Source organism: Falco naumanni, chromosome 5, assembly GCF_017639655.2.
Source record: "Falco naumanni isolate bFalNau1 chromosome 5, bFalNau1.pat, whole genome shotgun sequence".
Lineage (NCBI taxonomy): Eukaryota > Metazoa > Chordata > Aves > Falconiformes > Falconidae > Falco > Falco naumanni.
The window spans coordinates 72,206,270-72,226,251 of NC_054058.1; the positions used below are offsets into that span (position 1 = coordinate 72,206,270).

The 19,982-nt window shown below is 44.0% G+C and overlaps 1 protein-coding gene and 1 long non-coding RNA gene across 4 annotated transcripts in view; one reads left to right on the top strand and one right to left on the bottom strand.

Annotated features, from left to right (window-relative positions):
- Window positions 1-365: 365 nt before the first annotated feature.
- LOC121088710 lies at window positions 366-1,173 on the bottom strand. Its single transcript, XR_005828018.1, has 2 exons — window positions 973-1,173; window positions 366-682 (listed from the first exon to the last, which is right to left on the bottom strand). It is a non-coding gene; the product is annotated as an uncharacterized LOC121088710 (long non-coding RNA).
- PPP6R2 (protein phosphatase 6 regulatory subunit 2) overlaps window positions 657-19,982 on the top strand; it is a 120,854-nt gene continuing 101,528 nt past the window's right edge. The window contains exons 1-2 of one of the 3 annotated variants that reach the window (XM_040595178.1): window positions 1,322-1,478; window positions 7,448-7,525. The gene's annotated coding sequence lies outside the window, so the exon portion shown is untranslated. Of the gene's footprint in view, window positions 738-1,321; window positions 1,479-7,447; window positions 7,526-19,982 lie in introns of those variants that run through there. The other 2 variants (XM_040595181.1, XM_040595180.1) reach the window with 2 other exon arrangements.

Here is a 19,982-nt window from a genome sequence, read left to right on the forward strand (position 1 = left end):
GAATGGAGAGAGAGCAGAGAATTGAAACTTGTGAGGCAGTGCTAATTTTTTTCCTTATAAATGACCAACAAAGTGTAAATTACCATAATGGTAATTTATTAAAAATGATGATTTTTAATAAATTATAATAAAATATTATAAATAAAATATAACAATTTTTTATAAATTTATAAATTAAAAAATTTATGAATTACCATACTGGTAATTCATATAAAAAAATACCATGCTGTACAAGCTCTTGGAGCCCTTGCCTTCAAGCCCTTACGGTGAAAATACAGGCATAAATTAGAAATGTTGCCCATTGAGTCATGGGTGAATTTTTTGGTGGTGTTTCTGTGGCAAAAACCCCAAACCCCATAAACAGGTCAGTATAGAAGCAGTTTATTTTTTCGCATGCCTTGCAGGCAAGCCCCACTCTTTCCCTGTTATCATTTCCATCCACAGGGCACGGTAGATCCATCTGTAGGGCCTGAAGCAGCGGGGCACCCGTTAAAGTTTAACCCCATGTATGAATATTTGCAGGGTCAGAGCCTAAGTAAGACCAGCAAAGGTGAGGAGATGAAGCTGGAAGTCTCATGGCTGGAATTCAGTTCACATGAAGGGGAGAGCTGGATGGGTTCCCGTCGGGTTCCTGTACGGCACTGGCACTTGGGCGGCAGTTTATCCACGTAGGAAGACAAATCTGGGCAAGGCAACAATGAAATGTACTTCACGCAGCAGGCCAGCATGACTAAGAGGTGTCTTTCTCCCCGGTTCTGTTTTATTCCATCCTTTGGCTCGTCCCTTTTTCCTCCTTCGACAGGCTCCCTCCTCCTTCTCCTCACCCATCGCCTTCTCCCCGGCGGTGCCGCACCGAGTAACCCCGATGTGGGACCCCCCGGGCCGGTGGCAGTGCCCCCCTTCGCCCGCCCTCCCCCCTCCCTTCTCCCCCCGGGGCCCTGCCGGTGCTGGCTGGGCAACACGGGGCCCTACCCCGCCCGCCGCTCCTGCCTCCCTTACCTTGCGGGCCGCGGCCACGGAAGGGCTCCCGCTGGCCCCGGAGTCCTGCCCTCCTCCCGGTCTGGCCCTATGCCGCCCCCGCCCCCCCGCCATGCCGTGAGCCGCCTGCCCGCCCCACACCGACACCCGTCCCTCCGCCCGCAAGGCGCTGTCCCGGGCCGTGACCCGGCCCGGGGACCGGCCCCGCCCCGCCCCCGGTGCGCGACCCCGCCCCCTCGCCCCCGCACGGCCCCGCCCCCCGCTCTCCCCCCCCCCCCCCCCCCCCCCCGCAGCTCTGGGCAGCAGCGGGGCCGCCGCCATTTTGGAGGCAGCCGGAGGGCCTGCAGCTTGCAGCCTCGCCGCCCGCTGTCAGCGCAGCCCCGGCCGCCGCGCCCCGCCTCGGCCGCGGCCCATGCCCGCCGGGCCGCCGGCCCTCGCAGCCAGGCAGCGAGCCAACGGCCTCGCCGCGGGGCGGAGGGCAGGCCCGGACCCCCCAGCAGGTGAGACCCGCGGCTGGGCCCGCCGCCCGCGTCGCCGCCCGAGCTGTCACCGCCGCCCGCCCTCCCGCCGCCACCTGCCGCCGCGCCGGGGCCGGGCCCGGCCGTGCCGAGGGCTGCGCCTCGCCGCGGGCCGCTTCCGCCTTCCTGCGCCGGGGCCGGGGCGCTGGGCCCGGCGGGCCGCGGAGGCGGTGTGCGGCCTGCCGCCCTGCCAGCCCCGCCGTCCCCGCCGCCTTCGTCCCCCGCCGCCGCCTCGGCCCCCCTCGGCCGCAGCGACACCCCCTCCCACCCCTCAGAGCGCCGGGCGGAATCGGTCACCGGTCCCGTAGCGCTGTCTGGGCTGCGGGGCCGCCCCCCCCGCTGTCCCCGGTTTGTTTTTCCCTGTTGGCGGGGGGCTGGTTTTAAATAGCTCGTAGCCCCGCCGGTGCCGGCTGTGCCGCCCCCCCAGCAGCTCCGGTCACAGAGGTCTGTTTTCCAGTCCTTGCGCTCGGCTGTGCCCGGGTCCCACCGTGTCGTTTCTTGCGGTATCTGGGTTAAATCGGACTTTCTGCGTGTGTCAAGAGTTTGCTTTGGGTATTATTTTTTTTTGGGGGGGGGGGGGGGTGGGTCACGGGGACATCGACCTGGTGGGACCAGGTAATGGGAACGTGGGGATTCGGGTGTTCGTGACTCATGCCTGGCCAGGGGGTAATTGCTGAAGCTGTTGGGAGAGGTGGTGGTGGCAAGGTCAGAGGCGGGGGGTCAGGTGCCTGGGGGGACCTGCTGGCTTCGGGGCTGCAGGGCCCGGAGCCTGGGCGAGGGACCCTGTCAGCTTGGCTTGTGCAATATGTAAAAATAAATATCCCTGTCCTGACAGAAACTGGGGTAGGAGTTGTAGCAGCAAACAGAATCACTACAACACATAATTTTACAGAAAGGTGCTTTCTTGAAGAGGCTAACAAGGGCTCCCTTCTTAATTTGAAGGCCTTGTTTTGCACGAGTTAAAAAACCCAACAAACTAGGAAGTGAAAAAGAGAAACTGAGAGAACTTGGGAGAGGCCTCATATATTTCTTGTATCTTGGTCTCTCCCACTTAGTATTTTGAAAACTAAAGCTTGTTTGTATGATACACTTATTTTCTCTCTCAAGAAACAAAGGAGAAAGTTGTCATTCCAGGCCTGTCCAGAGCTACACTTTTGAAGCCAAGCACGTAATCAATTACTAGCAGATTTTTTGTTACAAAGCACCGTTTTAAGAATGATGGGAGAATGAACATTTATGATTTCGCTTATTACTCTGATACTTAAAAGCAAACAGTCTGCAAAAATGCTTCAGTGGTAAAAAAAATCTGGTGGATGGTAGTATAGCAATTTCCATAGCAACCAATGGTGATATCATGGTAAGCAAAGTTAAATTTTGGAATGTGCAATAGGAACACACAATGATCTGTACTGGTTTGAGTGATAGCAATAAACGTTTGCTCAGGAGAAGACGACTGACTATCGAATAAGAACAGAATGGTTTGAAAGTGAAGGCCTACTTTGTTCTTCATGCGTTCAGTATGCAGACATTTCTTGTGACTTTTGTACTTCGTATTATGTTGCAAATCCAGGGACCTAGGACAACGTCCTGTCTAGAAATAGTGAAAAATTTGTAATGCTGCAGCAGCTTTCTGGGAAGAGCTTGGTCTGGAGCAGAACGGTATCAGACAGGTGGTGCAGAAAACTGCATTGAGGTTTTGGGAGGTACCTGCAAACCTCCAGACTTGTGAGAGAGTGGCTGATGTCAAGCGTCTGTTCTGGGGCTGGCAGGGAGCACTGAAGCGTTCTTCTGAATCTGGAATTCAATAAAGGCTTGGTTGTGTTGCAGGAGGAGCAGGCTGAATTTCTAAGTTGGTAGTTAAGAAATTGGAGGCTGTCAGAAAAGAAAACTATCGTTAAGAGCTTATGTTTTGGGTTTTTAGATTTTTTTTCTTAGTAAGTGAGTATCCTTGGTCCATGGGCTTAAAATTATTTTAGAAAACTCCAGGCTGCTGTCACAAGTGGTGTAGCCTGTTTTGCAGTGCTTCCCAATGAGGGATGGCTACAGCCCTTGTGGACCCCTTCTGCAGATGGGCCAACAGTGCTTCTGTGTGGGGCTCCTGCCCCACCCCCCCCCACCACCCCCCCGGCTCACAGTTTGCTGGTTGGACTGGGAGTCAGCTGGAGTGAATTAAATTTGCACTGCTCCCAAATAGCGAGATCCTGAGTTAGAAGGAGGAATTGTTTAGTTACGCTTCCCCTCCTCTTTGGTAGGGAGATATCCCCAGGTGTAGCTGATCATGTTTTTCCATGCTCTGTGGAAGGGACACTTCATTTGTGTTCTCCCCTGAGTTTTATTGGCTATCAGCTAAGGTGTCAAAGGGAAACCAAAACTGTTCTTCCCTGAGATACAGTAGCATGTCAGTGGTACGGAAGAATTTCAGGAAGGAAAGGTGTTATGTTTAAGGAGAGTTCAGGGCTGGGGAACAGAAGTGAGCTTTCTTAACTCTGTGTTCCTGCTAATAAGGTGTGGAGAAGTGTAAGTGTAAGAGCTGTAGATTATATGTTAGGGAAAATGACTTCATGTACATAATCAAGTAGTATGTTTTCTTAACACAGTGGCTTGGAGTCTAAAGTGTTAGTGCCTGAAGGGCAGTAGCTAGAACAGTGTAATAAGCTCAGCCATAAAAATGGGCGAACTGGAATGCCAAGAAATAGAAGAGTATCTTGTTATAGTAAATATTTCTGAAACAATAGTAGAGTGACAAGAATAACTGGGAAACTTGGGTGTAAATGACACAGGAGAAACAGATGAGGTCAGCGGGTTGAGAGCTAAGTAGGAACTGAGTGGGTGACAGAACTTTTGAGAACTTTATAGGGAGGAGTACTTGTGGGAGGTCTTGTTTTGCTGGATGCAAAATCACTGAAAAACTAGTTGAGGAGAGCAGAGTTAATAGACTGTATTAATGAATGATGTCAGCTCTCCATCTGAGCAGTCAAATATGGAGCCACAGTTGAGAGCAGCAGTCTTTCACTGTTAGCCCTATTTATAGGGTAACACAGTTCTGTTCTTAATTACGTTTTATGGGCTGGGGAATCGGTTTGACTGTTTGTTACCTCCTTTTCACGGAAAATCTACAGATGTCAGTGGGTTTATGTAAGGATCAGGGAAAGAATGTGGCCTCTGTGTGACCAATAGTAGCAACAAAGGAACTGAAGTGTCTTCTTTGATTCAATATTATTAGAAGCAAAAGTATGTTGTCTTTTCTGTCCGCTGCTATGTTTTTAGGGTGCTTGTTTCTTTAATTGCACTTTTCTCTTTCCCTCTGGGCATCTGTATTCCTCCCACCATCCTCCCCTCCCCCTGTGATGGACTTCTCTGCTCCTGGTTTTAATCTACTAAACAGTCAGCAGTGCAATAACCAATATTGACATTATTATTACATGCCTTGGCTATTTTTACCTGCGTGTTAACTCTGGTATGGGGGGAAGCTTGGGCAAATAAATATTAGTTATCTTGGGAAATGAAGCTTTCATAGCTAAGGTTTAAAATCTCAGATTAAAAAAGCTCAGGTTTTGGTGGAATTTGAATGCAACACACGTGGCGTACATGGTGTTTGGATCGGGTCTGCAAATGGGAAGTTTGACATCACTGGCTAAATTAACAGTGACGTTCTATCTTTTTGCTTATTAATGCCATTTAGTCCTAGATAAAGCTGAGACAGTGCAAGTAGTTACAATAATAAATGGCTACATAGCAATGCCTAAAGCCTAACTAAAATTGTCATCTTTGGCAGGGGTTGCTTCAAACCAAGCTCCATGTGGCACTGAGCTTCAGAAAGAGGGTTGTCAGCAAAATTAGGATGAGCCAGCTTAGGAGAACATAATGTCAAAAGAAGGAAGTTAAAATCATTAGCCTGAGCATGGAAGCTCTGCAGCTGTTGAGCTGTAACTGCTGACTGTTACTAATTTTCCCCTCTCAATTTCTCTTTCTTTATGTCTACCTGGTTTCTTGTTCTGTGCCTGAGCTGTAAGCTCTCTGGGGGATGGCCGTGCCTCAGGCGTGTGTGGTGCTTTAAGGACACAATCTTATCTGGACAGAAGGGGAAACCGGAAGGCATAGGAAAATAACATTATGGTTAAATGGCAAAGTTCAAGAAGTTATTTGAGCCAAATGGGCAGAGTAAGTTTCCTTGCCTAGGCAAAATAAGAAAGTTCCACCACCTTTTGTTTTGGTAGGTGGCACAGTAGGCAATCTGCATGGTTTGCAAAGAAAACTTTCCAAACATATTGATTGTGTGAATTCAAGGTTTGTGTTCAGTCGGCAATGTCTCTGCTGTTCTTTCCGGTATGCCTATGCTAGTTGTCTCTATTTATTTATTTAATTTTATTTTATTTCAGTTCTGCAGTTTGCTGATATTCAGAGCATTGTGGCCTGCAGTGACACTGGTATCTCTTAAGTCACTTTGATTCTGATTTTGCTTGGTAGAATTAGGAGCAATAGCAGGGGAAAAAAAAAAAAAGAAGCAATAGCAAAAACCTGGCATTGCTTACTGGGAGAAGGACAAAAAAGTGTGAAGACTACAGTAGTGGAGATGGGCTTTCTTGCTGCAGCCTACAGGAAGGAAGAAGGAAATAGAACACAGGATACTTCAGTTTCAGTTTTGTCTTTGATTTCTCTACAGTAGACTTAATTATGTTAGCTGAGAAAATGCATGATGGGTATTCCTTGACATTTTGTGATAAGCGACTTAGATTCTCTTCTGCATAGCAATTTCTTCCTTTCTTTTCATTCCTCATAGTCATGCAAAACCTACAGATTGTTTTCAGCTTCTCACTTTCATGTGCGGTGGGGTGGGATGAGAAAGGTTGTGTTTCTTTAGATGTTTACTTTTCATTTTCTTTGTTCAAAAGATCCTCTGGTATGCCATTTAATGTAATTCTTTTATGTTAAAACAGATTAATTTTTTTTTTAGAAGGATAAATGAGACTATAAGCTAACAGGTTGCAAATTGTATTCTGTCTGCCTGAGCCAGAGGACTAAGGGCGCAGTTCCACAGCGACATCAATGGGCCCGAGTCCAGGTTGCCATGTGTCGGCATTAATATTTGTGTGGTATGGCACCTCAGAAAGCTGAGTGGGCTGAGCGCTGACCCTTCTTGGAGGGAGCAGTTTTCAGCTGGATCAGCTTCCTCAACCAGCTCGATGTGTAGTTGCATAAACAACGCTGACACAAGGGAGGATTGAGGAATGCATGACCCAGGAAGGGTAAGAGTAGAAAGAGCAGGTCTCTTGCTGTCTGGATTTAAATAGGGTGTGGTTCAGTTTAACTAATCTTAAATTTGTTGTGCAACATTTTCCTGGTTTGTCCCTTTGTGTTAGTGCTGGTTCTGTACTTGCAGGGAGGCAGTCTGGCAGAAGACTACGTTCCCTTCCCCTGTTTGTTTTTTGCTGGTTTATTTTTCTGAACAGACGAGCACTGCTGTTGGAACATCTGCTGGGCACTTTAAATATGAAGGGGTTGGGAATAGTGGGGCTGCAGCAGTGTTAACAACAAAAAAAAAAGTGTTAACAAAAGCTGTGATTCCATGTTGGAATAAATCAAGCTAAGCTTAGTAAATAGAATATCCAGGTCATCCTCAGTCACAGAACCTCAGTTCCTGAGCCAGAGTACCCGATTAACAGTCAACAGATGCTCAATCAGCACTCTATTTAACAAATTAGAAAATACTTAATGATGGATTACAACTTAGTTCTGTTGCATGTTATCCTTTTTTTTTTTAATTTGATATGGGAGATTGTTTTTCTTAGTGCTCAGTGGTTTTCTACTACTTTCGCATTCTCCCAGTCCTTTACTATATCACTTTTTAGCATTACATTGCTCGTGGTATATCCAAAATTTTATTTGATCTTATCTTTTTAAATGTCTTCCATGACTTTCTAAGCCTTCCCCCCCCCAACGTTGTGTTTCAGACTCTGCCTTCACTTTCAAGGGGCTGGAGACCTCTCACCGAAGTTTGCACATCTATGATGTAAATGCCTGCTTCTGAGGTAACCATTTAGGATTCCTTTTTTTAGTCAATGGAGAGAAACATGCTTACTTGCTTTTGATGCAGAAGTCTAAAATAGAGCTGAGTTTTGCTGTAGAAGTGCTCGTTTCTCTTCTACTGCAAAGGGAGTCTGGGTGACTAATTCAGGTTAGTCATCCATAGTATAAATATCTACATGTTAGGTGAGACAGATCCTGCTGCAGAATACTCAACTTGATAGGCAAAGATTCTGATGAGGACCTTAGTGAGGTTGCCTTCACACCCTCGATGGATTGTGAGGTGAATGAGACATTAGATATGTTTTGCGGTGTGCAGTGCCCATAGCTCTGCTTGATGAATCTCCTTCCTCTTTCATAGCTGACTGATGAGTTTGAGGTTGAAAGCAGTGTCTATAAATGATCCAGAATCATATGGTTATCTATTTAAAATCAATAGAATAAAACAAACTTAAGTTTTTGTCATGTATGTGACCAGCATAGTTGATTTTCCAGATTCTCTTTGAGATGTACGGATGCTACCCAGTGGAGTAGCTGGCTATGTTGTGTTTTCTGCCTAGCTGGGGTCATAAGTAAGCAGAAAGTTCCATGGTGCAGAAGACAGGATTTCTCCATATCTCTTCAGTACTTAGTATGAAGAGGACTCTAAGCTGAAAAGAAGTTTTTCACTGTTTTAGTAAATGTAAAAATACTGAGTTTTCCCCTTGTACTCTCTCTAAAGACTATTTAATTATGACCAGTCTTAGAGACTGCTATATGTCCTGAGTTTTGTGAAGACTCAAGGATGAAGTAGCAGAGTAGTTTACAAAAATATGAAGGGGCTTGAGGATGCCAAATTTTGCAGACAGGCATGTAATGTTTTAGGGATGCGATGCCAGGAACAAATGCATGTTTGATTTCATTGATGTTACACTGTACCCACTGTTTCCTCTTACAAAATAGGCAGCTAATTTCATTACTTCTGTTTTTCCTGTTACTTCTGTCATCTTTGTTCTTAGCTAACTGTAGTCCCTATAAAATAACTGTTACAAGTAATTAGTGTTCATATCTGTGGTGCTTTCAGTGTGGCAGCCTTCATCCAGTGTATCCGTGGCCTTCCCAGTCCTGTCTTTCCCCTCCATTTTAAATAACAGCACTGCTAAGGAATGTTGTGTCTTGCAGAAAAAAACCTCACTACTTCATCTTCACTTTTCACAAGTGAAATTTTTTGCTCAATTGAAGTGAACTTGTAAGTGCTGTTTTATAAAATACCTGGAAGAAAATGTTGGAATGAAGTGGTGCAGTTCCCAAGAACAAAACTTTTATTTTTAGTCCTAGAAGAGAACAGCAAGTAGAAATATTAGTGTATAGTTGTGGTTTGGATATATGTTTGAGTTTTTACAAGGAACTGTGAAGTGAAACAGGATCACCTAGTAGTCCCAGTAGACATTTGCCATGTGAGGAAAATACTGTTGTGTAATTGTGGTTTGTTGGTAGAGGTGGTTGCCTGTGCCCTGGTCATGAATATATTATTTCGGGAAAAGCAGAAACTTTACCAAATCACTGACAACCAAACAACAGACCTAGTGTTTGGAGAAGCAGGAAGATCTCAAAGGCAGTTGATAAAAAGAAACAGTCTTCCACTGACCTATGCGTTTAAGCTTTAATATGAAAGGCAGTTCTTGCTGGAAGGGAGTCACTACGATTTATTGGCCGGTTTAGACTCTGGCTGCCTAATGGGGAAGAGATGGGGGAAGACCGGACAGTGTTGATGAAAGGTCTGTGAAAATTCATCTCAGTGTGTGAAGTAATAAGCCAAAATAGCATTGAAAGTATAATTATTGGAATGGATGCTATGCCTGAAAATGCAAAATATTATGTGTGTTACTGTTAAAGACAATTTTGAGGTATGTGATTAAAGAAAACAGCAGGGCAGAGAAGATAAAAACCATACTGGGTAATGTGCTATATTTTAATAAAGCAAGGGGAAGTCTGATATTATGTGTGGAGTTCTAAATGTATTTCTTGTTCACAGTTTTTGGTGTATATGTAACTTGTCAAGCTTGATGTCAGGGATATTGATTAGGCCAAGGGTTACTGTGTTTTCTGTGTTAAATAAGAGGGGAGAACATTTGTTTATGTGTAATGATGAACACTACTTTGATACACTGTGAAGTATACTGATGGGATTGAGAGAAGACCCTCCTCATGCTCCTGTAGCCCCACGTTGTCTTTCCTGTACCTCATTCCGAGGCAGCAGATGCTGCCTGCTGTCAGGGACTGAATGCCACAAACTGTTTCTCTATAGTGGTATTTCATAATTGAAGCCCTAGGAAGCTTCCCTTTCCCTTAACACTTCTTTGCTCTTACTTGGACTGATGCAGAAGTGGAGGGAAATTTAGCTTAGGCTCCTGACGTTATGCCTGCACCATGTGGCTGAATACGATGCAGAGAGATCTATGGACGAGTTGTAGAGGTGGGAGTCCTGTTGCCTCGCCTCTGGCTCAGTGCAGCACCGATGTGCCTTCCCTGTTTTTGAAACTTGAGCTGGTATCTCTGTACAGCATTGTATGGCACATGTAAACGTACCGGCTTGCTAAATTGGGAGGGACATCTCTTAGTATGGTGCTTTATCTTGCTCTTCAGATATAGAAACAAGAGCATTATTTAAAATGTCACTATGGCATTTTCCAGCTGAGGAAAAAACCTCAACAGATCACACCTCCAGAATTTGTAGAAAGCAAAAGGAACTCTTGTCTTTAGAAAGGACCAGTAGTCTTCTGTATTCTTCATAGTTGTCAGGTTGTAAATTAACTGGAAGGTATTTCACTTGAGCAGGGTTGCTGGTGAGACCCATTGAGGTGCTGGGTGCTCTGTGAATATTACAATGGCAAGTGCTTTCGGCACTGGAGAGGATGCTTGGCTTTGCAACAACGGGGCAGAAGTTTCTGCTGCTTATAGTGTGATTTGCTTAAAACTCAATTTCCAACTTGGGAATTATTATTCAAATAGATTTGGAGTGTTATATGCAAATTAATATTTTGCCATGACTCCTTGTAACAATATTTAGTTGCAACACCAAGCAAGCTTGAACAAAAAGTTTTATGGTAGTCAGAGATGATCACTAAGATGATACTTTATTCCTGTAGCGATCATAATTTGCATTCTCTGAGGTATTTATAGAGATGAAGAGTACCTACTGATGATCTTTTGTGCAAGATTTATGGTAATTTATTTTCCCAAAGTTTATAACGATCCCTAGAAGTCTTTATTAATCTTGGAAAAATAAATGTCATTCTTTTCAGTCACGTGAAATCTTCACCTTTTCTTTTACAGATTTAGTGCTTTTTATTAGTGTTTTGGATTATGATTAAGGCCATTTAGTTACAGTGTGAATGACTTCTTAGAATGTATGATTAAAGCCATAATTTGACATGCATTTAAGCTGGCACTACTGCTGAAAATCTATCCGCTTCTTGCTGCTGCTCATACCCATTCATCCCTTTTCTGCCCTCCCTCCTGGCTGGCACAAGCATTTGTGCAGCAATGTTGTGAACCATTTTGCGGGAGTGATCCAGTTGAAATTTTCCATCCGGTATTAACAGAAAAAAGGAAAACTTTTTTTTTTTCAGCAGTGCAGGTTTAAATACATGGCAAACTGTGGCCTAAAATCATGATCACGTGATTCTGGTTTGTGATTTGAAGAACAACCTGAGCTTTAATGTTTATTTGTCCAGGTAAAGCCCATTGAACTCTGAAAGGTGAGTCTGAGACTTCCAAATGATTGTTTTCCTTTTAAGATGTTTTATGACGAGTGAAGCTTAGCCTATAAATACAATTCAGGTGGTGCTGTGCAGGGGAAACAGGCTGGTGGTCCATTGTCATACATAAGATATTTTTTTTTTCTTCTGAAGTGTCTTAGTATTCATTTTAACTGTAGAACTACTTAAACTTTGTGTGGACTGTGTCTATATGATGTCCTGGAAGATGAAGGAAATTGAAAATATATGTTGTTTAATATCCTGTTGTAAGGCTCTGGTTTGTTACGGTTTTGGCAAAGCGATACTATGCCTTGTTTGCATGTAGCTTGCTTGGTAGCACAGGGCAATGTCAGAATATTCTGGTAAAAACTGCAGCATGCAAAAGGCTGAACTGTTTTTACGTAGATAAAGGCACATGCATTTTTGAAGCTTTGAATTTGTATAAAGGACCATTAAAGGAATGTAAGCAGTTGTTTTTCTTGCTCATTTGAGGACATCATGATACCGATAAAATAGATGTATCTGAAATGTACAGCTCTTGATCTCCTTGTAAAGCACAACAGGAAATGTTAGTTTGCAAATGCTTCTGCTTTGCTATCTAATAGTCTGAGAGGAATGATGTTTCTTTCGTAATAATGCCTTATTCTGTGTGTGCAGCAACAAATAAAATACCTAGGGTCTGTAGATCAATGTGGTAAATGACTTCAACAAACTGGGTTTTCTGAAAAAAGGTGCTGTGTGCCCCAGTAAACGCCAGCATCTTACTTTTGAGATGCTAGTCTAATTAATAATAATTATTTCTGAAGGTTTTAACTGTGGTGATCCAGGAAAAAATATAATATGTTGCTTAAACAACATGTAGTAAACAGTCTCAGTGGCATCAAAGTCTTGTTTACTAATGTAAGCGGTGCAAGGGAATGAGGAGTGGAGTGTCTGAGGAGTCCTGCAAGAGATGTAAATCAACACTTAAGAAAACCCCATGATTTTGTTTTGCTTGTTTAATAATGATTGCGTGTTAGCTTTTTAATATTCAAATCAAGTTGCAAATCTTACACTTAAAGGTTGATCTTTAAAGTGAAGCACAGAAATCCCCCTGGGGTTCCTTGAAGATGCTGCTGCCCTGCTTTCATGGGGGAGACAATGTAAATGGAGAGTAGTAGCTGAAAATATTTGACTACTCATCTTGTTAAATTATTAGTGATTGAGTGAAGTGCAGGGTAAAAATCGTGATACCTATGCCCTTATAGATAATGTGAAGCTGCTAGGCTGTGGAGTTTATTTCTTTGGTGTGTGCTTAGTTCCATACGCTTTTGATTTACCTAGAAAAAACCCCACCTTTTGTGTGCACTTATGTTCACAGTGCATTTGGTATATTTTTCTGTCTAGCTTTTTCCTGCATTTTTTGAAGCACTGCAGTTCCTTCCTTGGCTGGGTGTGTTGAATTTAATTAAAAATGTAACATTTAAATAAAGAAGTCGTGCAACTTTTGTCCTTAGCATGGGGTAGGGCATCAATTAGAAGGCTGTTTAACTAGATACTAGATGAGGATAAAGTTGATCATCAAAACAAAGTACTTCTTGATATCATCTCTTTATTAGGAAACTTCAGAAGCATAGAATAATTAGAAGTAGCTCTTAATTTTGTGTGCATATTTGTACAACAGACAGGCCTTAATAATTTTTTGCCTACAGCAGTTTTTTATTAAAAGAAAAAACCCAACACAACCCTTACTGTGCTGGTAGACCAGACTTTGCAGTACTTGTGATTTACTGTTTTGTCCAAGGAATGTAAACGTAGATGTCTCTTTCATTTGTCAGTTAGATGTTAAGAAAAAAAAAGAAGAAATTCATATTGCTAGTTCAGAAGAGAAAAACAAAAGGAGGCTCTTGGCTAACTGGTGAAATACTATTTTGGTTAAGAATAAATTTAACTGAGAATTATATCTAAGTGTTTTCCAGTCACCAGCTTGGACTAAGCAATCTCTCAGGAAGCTGAAACGCATCTTTATTATATGGTAACATTTGAAGTTTAACAGAATCCTTTGTTTAGTGTTTCCATCTTCTTCCCAATGTGTTTGCTGTGACTGTGGACCAATGGGAGTGCCCCTTGTAGTACAGGTGCCCTCCAAGGTCATATACAGTTTCTGAAGCGTGGTTTGGGGCAGAGATTTTCCCCTGCTGTTTTCTGATGCTGCAGTTGGGCAAGAGAGTCACAAGGCAAACCCTGAACAACGTGGCAGGAGAGTGTAGTGCCAGAATGCTGCAAAGACAACTGTTAAGGGAAAAGAAGCTGCAGGTACCATGGCAATAGGAGTGTGTTAAGAGCTGGCTGGACTGCCCGCAGGGTGGGTGTATGCAGCAGGTATGGCACAGGTGTCCATGTTGGGAAGTGTAACTGTTGCTGAGTATACAGTGCTGGATTCAGTAGTACTGAAACACTAAAATCCAGATACTGAATCTTTCCTGAAAATGCCATTAATAAAGTGTATTTTGGCCTTTGCTTAATTGGTACCACGGGGTTGGGATACCAGGTTGCTGTAGTGTGAAAAATTTTAGTTGGGAGATTTGACTCTTCTCATTGTTCAGGAGGCATTTGCTTGTGTTTGGCAGGATGATTACCTGTTTTTTTCCTTTTTGAAGTAGCTGAAGCTTGGAAGGCAGAAGCAGATGCCTGCGCTGGAGCTCAGGGGTGCACTGCACTCACTAGAGGAAGCTATTTCCACTCCAGAATACCTTGACAGGCCATTCTGCCATTCAGACAAAGCTTTGCTGGCCTTCTGCTCTGAAAGTGGCCTACAGGCAAAATACTATTTTCTTTCTTGTTTTTGTTTTTTTTAAATATATTTTTCCCTCCCAGAGATGCGTCCTTCACCTGTACAAAACAGAAGCTTCTGACTGACTGTTCACCTCTGAAGGTTATGAGACTTTGAGGGGGTAGAAGGAAGATGAAGTATTGAAATACTGATAAACTAAGTCCATGTTTTTTTTCACTAAGACTGAAACATGCTATAAGATACTTAAAACCTGTGAAAACTAGTATTTAGGTTACCCCAATATGAAGATAAAAGCTAACTACAAAGCTAACTGAGTACAATAGAGACAATTTATAATTTTGTATGCTTAGTTGTAGGAGGGAATAAAGGCTGTAATTCATTTCTGTGTTTTATGTTCTTGAGACTTTGATGTGTACATGTGCAGTCAGAGCTTGGCAGAAGTTGCCAAGATCATAAGAGTTTTATGTCCAGTGGGATGTGCGTGCTAACTGGTGTGTGTGTGGACAGTTGCTGGAGCCATCATTGACTCTGAGGACTCTAGTCTGTCCTGCTTTGCCTTTTATTCAGAGTTTATAAAAAAGGTTTGGGCAAATGACCGAGGGAAGGGAACAAAGGGAATAGTGATGAATCAGAATATATTTATATAAAATTGTGATGTTAAAATAGTTGTTTTGTTCATGCCCTGCAACTTTTAAAGGTGTCCTGAAACTGCAGTGATGCCTCTTGCAGAATTCTGTAGAGAACCCTTTATAGACAGTGTCCCTTGGCTTTATTTTCACTAAGCCTATAGCTAGTTGTTTCCAGTGAAGATGAGCACATTGCATGGTCTTCGTTTGGGAACAGAGAAGGTTGGTTTGGACTCATTCAGGCTGCTGTGTTAAGGACAGCTGCTCAGCTCACCTTAGTTGCTCATCTTACTGCAGCTACTGCTTGTAAAATTGCATTCTTACACCTAAAAGGCCTACTTCAGTTTGCTGTGTGAACTGTTATTTATTTCACAGGCTGTGACCCAAACCTTGGATTCTGGTTTTTTCATGGCTTTGTGCTTTGTCTTTTGTTGTAGAAGCTACAGTTTGTGTGGCACAGTTTGTGTTGGAGCAGGTTTGCCTAAATGTTTGATCTTGGGAGATTAAGGCTCTGTATACCTATAGAAGACAGATTTGTGTCTCTTACTCTTATGCTTCGGACTTCATTGCTTGCAACAGATCGTACTTAAAATAATGCCTATCCATGTTAGCATTACTCATGAAAGCATGTGGAGCATGTCAGATAACGCTCCATAACATCTATTTTTGTTGTTGGGTTGATGTGACACTTTTATGCTTGATGAGGGACTGACGTAAAGCCTGCCAAGACTTGGCTTTCAAAGGGTGTCTGCAAGTAGGTTTCTAGAGAGAAGAACATTCTTTCAGGTGAGAGGCTCCTCTGTAATAAGTTTGAATTTTCTGTTACCATCAAAGATAGCATGACTACCAAGGGCAGGCATGATACCAATTTGAATTTAGAGCAGTGCATAGTGATGGAGTCTTAAGTCTTTCCAAATTATAGGTTAGGTGGGCTAGAAAGAAGTAAAATGTTGGTGAAGAGGCGTTCTGTATTTCCTGCCTTTAACTTTCTATTTTTTCTTTTGCCTTCTTGTGGCTCTGTGGATGGCTACTTTGCAAGAGAAGTGTAGCTGGTAGGAAGGGGATATGTGACTGCCTGAAAGGGATTTATTTGTTCTCCGTGTAGTGGTGAGCTTCAGCAGCTCCAGTGCTTATTAGATACGGCAGGAAATCCCCAGTCCTGCTTTAGTTGTCTGGAGAACCTCAGACCGCTCAGGTATAATTTCATAATAATCTAGAAAAATCACTTCTTGAGCTGTGGTATTTATTTATGCAGCAAGCTTTTTTTTTTTCCTCCGTTGGGGTTTTTCACCGTTATTCATGCCTTGTGTGAACGTGAGAGGAATTGATAGAGGTCTTTGATTTAATCTTGGCTGTGTTATAAGATGAACAAGGAAATTTTTTATCAGCATTGTTTCATCTTGGGAACAAGCACTGAGAGTGTATTCCTAAAGAGTCTGAATTAGGATTCTAAAGAGGTTGAGAGCAAGCTCTAGAAAAAAATTAGTAGCTTGTGGTTCTCTTCCCCTGACAGACTGCAATGTAGATTCTGAGCATTTTGAACCCAAAGAAGAGTAGATGGCTGTAAGTCATCTATTACCTGTATTGTGGGTGTAATTCAGCAGCATGGTGCCGCATCCAGGCTCTGCTGGAATGGGGCTTGTCATCCTGTACCATCTCCACCTATGTTAGGTTGCTGACAGTGATGGGTTCATGGAGCTGGAAGGTGAGGGCAGGATGGTGATGGGACAGGAGGTATGGGTCATGGTGAACTGCAGCGGTAGGTAGAGGCAACAGGTGACAGCCAAGAACCTCATACTGGGGACAGGCAATTGCAGTAGGGTGTGAAGGGATGGCAGCCTGGGGTGCGGCTATGCAAAGCAGCTGTATAGCATCGATGCTTCAGTACCAAAAAGTTGGAAGTAGTGTGATGCAGAATACTGTAACACAGGTAGTCTGTGTAGTGGAAGCAGCTGCAGGTCTTTTGACAGGTCACAGCAGTGAAATCCTCAAGAAACCAAAGTGGTGTGTGCAACAGCAGAAGAAAAGGAACTGCTGAGTGCTGTTAGTGCGCAGGGCCTTAGCAGGTGGAGAGAACTTGAGGTATTGAAATACATTCAGAAGATGCTAACATCAGATGCATGCTCTCTGCAGTGTAGGTTAAAACATCATCAAGACTTCCATCAGTTTGTCCAGGCTAAAATCCCTTCAAACACAACAGCTGGTCATAGATAGGAACTGGATAAAGAGTTATTTCAAAGGTACTGTTAGTGCCTGGAATACATTCTTCAGTTGTCCTGAATGGATTCAGTAACAACTTGTTCCTTGTTTCTGCTCTTAAATGCATAATACTGTTCTGGTCACCTCCAATGCAGAACTGCAGTTGTGAAGTGCCTGCATCCTCAAAAGCTTGATTCTTCCCTCTTTGAATGATGCATGCTTACTTCTCCCTTGACAAAAAACAGCACATCTTCTGGAAGGATGAAAGGAAATGCATCTGGGATGTGCTGTGTGACGCACAGCTGTGAGGAGTGCTTAACAGACCTGCAGTGCCAACAGAGGGACCTCAACAGATGGGAGAAATGGGCCAGCAGCAGTCTCATGAAGTTCAGCCAAGGGAAATAATGCAAGCCCTGCCCCTGGGGAGGGATAATCCCATGTGCTGCCAGTACATCCTGGGGCTGAGCAGCTGCAAAGCAGCTCTGCACTGAATGGCCTTCAGATCTTGGTGGACCCAAGGCTGGCCAGGAGCCTGCAACATTCCCTTGCTGTAAAAGTGACCAGCAGCCCTCTGGGGTGCATTGTGGAGAGTGTTGCCAGTGTGTCAGTATAGGTGATCCTTCTCATCTGTTCAGCGCTGGTGGGGTCACATCTGGAGGTCTGGGACCTGTGCTGGGTTCCCCAGGACAAGACACATGGACATAGTGGAGAATGCCCAGCAGAGAGCCACAACGTTGATTAAGTAATCGGAGCATTCTCCACTTGAGGAGAGGCTGGGAGAGCTGGGGTTGTTCATCCTGGGGAAGAGATGGCTCAGGGGGGATCTCATCAGTGTGTGTAGATCCCTTGTGGGGGGAGTGAAGATGATGCAGCCAGACTGTCCTCAGTTGTACCCAGAGAGGACAAGAGGCAGCAGGCACAAATTGAAATAATGGCAGAATGCCTGAACATAAGAAAACATGTTTTTACTGCGACAGTGGCTGAATCCAGGCTGCCCAGAGATGTGGTGGGGTCTCCGTCCTTAGAGATGTTGAAAACCTGCCTGGATGCTGTCCTGGGCAGCCAGTACCATCTGACCCCACTTTGAAAAGCAGCAGGTTGAACTGGATGATCTCTGGAGGTACACTTTTATCTCCTCTGTTCTGTGGCTGTCACTGTTACAGGAAACTGCTGGCTTGTGTCCTCATTAAGGTAAAAGCTGCCAAGCTGTAAAGGGTGCTGTGCATAACTGCTCTTAATTTGCGTGAAGCTGCCATGCCTTTGTCTTGTGGAGTCTCTTGAGCTTTACTGTACAGAGCAGCAATCGCTTCAGGATTATTGCATGCCCTGAGACCGCTGTTGGGTTGTAGCCCTCAACAGGGACAAGCCGTTGCCTTTGTTTGCATTGTGTTTTGGCATAAGAGTCCACGATGCTTCTGGACGCACGTGTGTTGTCTCCTATCGCAGTGCGAGCCCTGGCACCTGCTGAGGATGGTCTGTGAACTTGTCGGTGCAGCTGTCGCAAGCCCAGGGTTACGCAAGTGTCAGCATCCAGTTCTGTGGGATGTACCACAGTGCATAAAACAATACAGTTGCTCTTTACATACATCTGTTTGTTCAAAAACAGTCTGAATCGTTCTTGCGGTATGTCCCCAGTGGGTACGTGCCAGATCAGAGTCAGTACTGCAGAGAGTGGCTGATGGTATTTTTTTCTTTGTATTTCCTGGCTTTTGCAGAGTTAGCTTTAGCTGTGCTGTCATTTGCCAATTAACTCTGTATCAATTTCAGTTTTGGATGAGGCTTAATGGACTGGTTCCATGGTAGTCCATATGCTTGCTGATTTTCTTTTAAACTACCTCGGGTGGGAAATACTCTTCACAGAAAAAAGGAATTGAGTTTTCTATCTGAATGTGCCCCAACTGTCAGAGGGAAAGTGAAGAAAATGAGGATGTAGAAAATGGGAATAAGGAGGACAGGCCCTTCACCCAGAAGCATCTTCTAATCAGTGTGCCATTTGGTTTGGTGGTGGATGCTTTTGCATCTACAAATAGCAGTAGTGGTGCCTGGCCTCTCTGGGTCAGCCCTGTCCTATGAGGTGGTGGAGGATGTTTTGCAATGTTGGGCAAGGTCTGAGTTTGGCACTTTTCTCAGCCTTCCTTGAGGCTGTGCAGAGTGTGGGGTAGCCCTGGCTCTCCAGGGGCTCAGGTGTGGAAACGTGCTCAGTGGCTGCTGCAGGCTGGCATAGAGGCTTTGAAATTATTTTCTGAGATCTCAATAAAATTTCTAAATAGAACTTGCTTCCAGCAGGAGAACATGGTTTAAGATACTGCTGGAAGCAAGTGGAAAAAAGCCTTGAAGAAGGCTGTGAATGCTTAAGGAAACATGTCAGATTTCTGCACAAACTCAGTGTGCAGAACTGGGGGAACACAGTGAAACTTCACCTTCCACTTGCCAGCCGTAGTTCAGTTTCAGTTGCAAGCAAATTGGGAACAACCTCGCTATCCCTGTTCCTGCCTGTCCTTTTCCTCCTTAACCTGAAATACCTATTTGGATAATATGAAGACTTTCTTTAGGAAGGGAGACTTCTGGTCACCAGACAGCTTTTCTTCTGCAGAGGTGTTACGTGGTATGTGGGTGATGTTTGTGAAGTGATCTTTTTAAATTGAGAAATGTGTTTTGTTTTGTTTGTTAAAATGGTAATAAAAGAATGGCAGAAGTGAGACCAAGCATCTTTATAGTTGGTAAATTTACTTATTGCTGATTCCTTCTGGCACGTTAGGCTTATGTGAAAGACTGCCCAGGAGATCTGTAGCCTTTTCATTGGTGCAAAACATGTTACTTTTGGAGCTCGGCAGACACATTTCTTCTGGCTGGTTAGCCAGTAACTCTCTTGGTAGGTACCAAATAACTTAGTAGTGCTCCTTTACACTTTTTTCTTTTTGTCTACGCACACCCACCCACCCACCCCAGCTTCCCAAAAACCTGAGGCCTAGGAGTGTGCTCCTTAGCAGCAGGCTGCCAAAGCCTTCTTGGAGAATTTGGAACCAGACACTTTTTTCCGTTTAGTCTGAAAAGTTGTTTCTCTGGTAGTACAAAAAGAAATGTTCTCAGAGCTCTTGTTAAGCAAGTTGAATTTCAGAGAAAA